The sequence below is a fragment of the Theobroma cacao genome, chromosome 6 (assembly GCF_000208745.1).
Source record: "Theobroma cacao cultivar B97-61/B2 chromosome 6, Criollo_cocoa_genome_V2, whole genome shotgun sequence".
In the NCBI taxonomy this organism is placed as follows: domain Eukaryota; kingdom Viridiplantae; phylum Streptophyta; class Magnoliopsida; order Malvales; family Malvaceae; genus Theobroma; species Theobroma cacao.
The window spans coordinates 13,015,997-13,020,592 of NC_030855.1; the positions used below are offsets into that span (position 1 = coordinate 13,015,997).

At 33.7% G+C, this 4,596-nt stretch overlaps 1 long non-coding RNA gene across 1 annotated transcript; it reads right to left on the reverse strand.

Moving 5' to 3' along the window:
- LOC108662538 lies at positions 1,894-2,851 on the reverse strand. Its single transcript, XR_001928420.1, has 2 exons — positions 2,811-2,851; positions 1,894-1,944 (listed from the first exon to the last, which is right to left on the reverse strand). It is a non-coding gene; the product is annotated as an uncharacterized LOC108662538 (long non-coding RNA).

The window sequence follows — 4,596 nt, forward strand, 5'->3', positions numbered from 1 at the left end:
AAGTTTGCGATTGGAACATTAATCTCCACATATACGTATACACGCACATTCAAATGTCCATATTCCTCATTATGTATGCGGATCTCTATTTTCCAATGCCTTCAGACTAATTTCTCTTTATATCCACATAATCGACCTTGTGTTGTTACTAGCCCCTTTTTATTCAACTGAGTCGAGACAAGAATTTTAAATTCTCATAACAACACTTTACATTAACTCATTTACCATACTACACTTGTAATTCGTTATTCATACTTCATCACTTAACGTTGATATTCCTCATCAATATCTCATACCTTCATCTTTCTTTACACTTATATTCACAATCCTCATAGTATCAAAAATCCATTATAAGCGTCACTTATATCCTTTCAAATTTGTAGCTACAACTGAAATTTCAAATTTCACCTTTTCCATAAGAAATTTTGAAGTCACTTATCAGGTATTGTAGTTGCCCGTACCATTGATGAATTTCTACATCAATTCTCAGTAATTATATAAGGCAACTAATCACACCGCTAAGGTGAATACCCTTCCTCAATGATTATACCATTAATCCACTTCTGTCCTACCAAAAAGGTTCCCATATACATATATCCAGTCATTTAAACAACTACTTCATTCACATTATATAAAATAAAAGTCAACTCTTAATTCCTTTAAACAGGTAGTTACTATTTCCTTTATACATCTGTCTAGAGTTAAAGTAGTACAACTTCAACAAAACACTAAGTATCTTTAGGGTCATCATCACCCTGATCCTCTTTCAGATTCTCTTGGAGCTTTCTTCTTTTTCTTTTTTTTTTTTTTGTTCTTCAATCCGAGCCTGTTGGATTTTCCTACATTCCTCAATTTCTTTCAAGATGAAATTTCTTATGCCTTCATTAACGTCATTACTATGAACACTTTCATAAGTCTCACTAGTACTAGTACTTTCCTTTATTCGAACCTTCGCTCCCAAATCCGATGAAGTCCAATTAATAGGGACTCTAAACGTATATCTATCTAGATTACTGGGTTCAGAACGACATCAGCTTTCAGCGGTGGAATCTATTAATCCCTCACTAGTACAATGTGAGGTATCGAAATCACTGTCTCTCCTAGGCATAGTAAGTGCAATCCACGCACCACAACCTATACGTAACCAAATGGTAATTTCTTGATCATTTATATCCCACAAGGACAGGTAGGTTTCTATCTGCAAATGTATCTATCAAACAAAATCTAATCTAACTTAACTTAACTTGGGGGCACACTGACACTGTAGTTTTTTTTAAAAAAAAACAACTTTAAAACCAAATGTTCTGACCTTTAAAATCAAATGCTCTGATACCACTCGAATTGTCACAACCCAGTACTCCCCTCGAGCCCGTAATAACCGTCGCGACGTCCCGGTAGACATTCGTTACTCGAAGTGTCACAAGGCTTTAGTACCATTTTTTTTTCATCTCCCCTGTGAGTAATCATCGCCAAACCTCGTTTTTAAAGAATTTTAAGGTTTTTCCCTATCAAAACCGTGGAAAAATAATTTTTGCCTCATAGGGGCATTTTCGTTATTTTTTCTCAAAATTTTTCGAACTCGACTAAAAATATAGTAGATGAGTGAAAAACACATATTTCATGATTTAAAATAAATTTGGGTGTCTAAAACATTTATTAAAATGATATTTCAACTATTTAAATAAATAAAAATATTCAATAAAATATTCTAATTCTTGTAAAACAATATTTATAGAGTCATCGGTAACTAATTTTTGTAATATAAAAGCTAAATAAATTCATACGTACTATAATACAGGTAACCGGGATATGAAATTTACTTTACAGTGACTCGTGAGCCCATAAGGAACAAAAATGCACAAAGGCAGTAAAACTACAGTTTTTGGAGTAGTAAAGCCGACTATAATCCTTGACGATATCTGCTATCCACAGGCTACCTCGGGCCTGAAATGGCTGAAAAGGAAGGTGGTGAGATTATAAAATCCTAGTGAGTAAACAGATACCATCTAAAGTTGAGTAAATAGAGACAAATAAAACAGTTTAACATACTGAAATTCATCACCTTTCAACTTGTTTCAACCAAATAAAATCAATTCATATAAATCGAGTAATTAACATGGCTTATGAATTTCTTAAAACTTTGGCTCGTGCCAAAATCATTATCATACTCAGTCATCAAAGATACCTTGGCCGAGGGCTATCCCAAACCGAATCTGCCAAGGCTGTTAAAAAGTTATGTACTCATAAATCATGTTTTCATTTTGAAAACATAGTCGTTCCTTGACGTTGGCCGAGTTCACCCTCACGTGGTGATTTGGCGTGAAGTGAACTCTAAAGTGTTAACCTTAGGAGTTATCCATCTGTGCCTCTCATACTGAAGTAATATATAACGGGGTTTATCGTGCCCCTCTAATAGGCTGGTCTACGAAAACCCATCCACTGTACTAAGCTAAACCCACCATACAATAAAAATTCAACAGCATGACGTGGTAATTTTTTATCATTATCCAGCATATCAAGGCAAACAATAGTTTATACATTTCAACACAAATACCAATGCAGCCATTCATGCCAATATTGTCATAAGCCAATCAATTAGAACCATAAATTCACAATACATCAAATAGTCTCCAATTACTCTATTTGAAAAGCCATTATTCAATTTTAAAACAATTTTATGAAATCATTTCACTAAATCACATTTTGTTTATAAAAACCGAATAATTAATCATTTAATTCCTTTTCCATGAAATTCACAAAATCGGATAAAACATACTTTAGACAAGTAAGACGATAGTAAGGTTACTCACAGTACTAGGAGTTCGATATACTCCTATTCCCGATCTTCGAGCACAATCTCTTTACCCTTGTTAAAGGGCTCACCACCTATATATCATACGTGACACGAATTTCAATAAATTATGTCAATTTATCATAAACTATTTCAGGCTCTATAAATCTATATGAATGCACGAAATGTGATGCAAAATGTCCGAATAGCCGTTTAAATACGGTATTCGACCTAATTCGCATTATTCTCGGTGTAATTGGCTAAAACCTCCAATTTAACTCCAAATCGATTTCTTTCACTTTCTACACTCCAATTATTCTTAAAATACCTCAATCACTGTGAATATGATTCAATTTATCTGTCCTAACCTTAAATCGCACATGTCTATACATTAGGTAAAATTTCAAATTTTCATGCCAAAATTTTTCATTAAATTTCTAGCCTCACCAATCATTAAATACCACCAAAATATCATGAAATATCATCAATTTCAGCCTCAATATCCTCCCTAGAAAATTCGGCCTCTTGTGGGTTTGTGAAGAACAACGTGATTCCTTACTAGATTTTGATACTTTCCATTACCAAACAACCAAAAACACTTAATTAGCTTGAAATCTAGCAAAATCAATGCTCAAAACCTCTCCTCTCAAATTGGGCCAACATGGGTTCATCATGCAAACTTGAGTTCTAAGCATGGAAAATGAAAAAGAAAGCATGGGTAGTGTAAATCACAAGATAAAATCACAAAATTTTACTTTTATTAGCTTAATCCCTTGAAATCCCACACTTTTTCTTCAATTTTCCCACCTAGGGTTTGTGTTCTTTTCTTTCCTCTTTACTTCATGCTTTGGCCGGCCATATGGGTGAGACTAAGAGAGTTTTAAATAGATTTTACAAGGAAATTCTAGAATTATCCAAGCTTGACACATGGCATGTTTCCATTGGTCCATGTGTAATACTAATCCATTAAGCAATCTCTCTCCACCACATAAAATGTTTCAATTATCCACAATGTAAAATGTTAATGGCTGAAATCCATGGGCATGACAAGTGTTAGGTGGTGTAAAATTCCAAAATTCCAACTTTACCCCTGTAAACTCGTAAAATTACTGTTTTACCCCTTGAACTCCAAAAATGTCAGAATTTAAATTTTTCACCTCTCAAACTCAAATTATACTCCAATGAGTCAAATGTGATCAAAATCTTTTCTAAAAATTCTCATTTTATCCTCGAGTGACAAAATTACCATTTTACCCCTAGAACATGAAAATTCCAAATTGACTCCAATTCAACCCTCGAACTCCAAATCATCATTTTAAGTCGTTCTGGGGTTTTAAAATTCTCAATTTATCTTAAGATCTCTATTTAGACTAGTTTGAGGCTTAATTCAACTTAATAGTACCATTTGGTACAATATCGACTTTTGACGATTTTTCGGGGCTTTCCAAGTATGCAAGCATATTGTCAATCACATGAAGGACATGGCAAGTATTTTATAAGGTCGGGCTTGACATAAGAGCTCACTAAGGAAAATGACGAAATTACTTCTAGTCCATCTTATCCTGTCTACTTCTAATTAAGTGTCTATAGAGGTCGATGTCTTACAAGCACCCTGTCACGACCCGAAACTCCTTCATATGAACATAACATCATTCTTCCTTAACTAATTTATAAATTGTACTTGAAATTGTAAAACTTAAAACTAGATTCTCCTCAAGTATTTTTCAATACTAATACTAATATCACTCTCAGCTTACAGCTTCCTTTTTATAATCACATAACTTAGTGCTTGCTTTAACGAGATC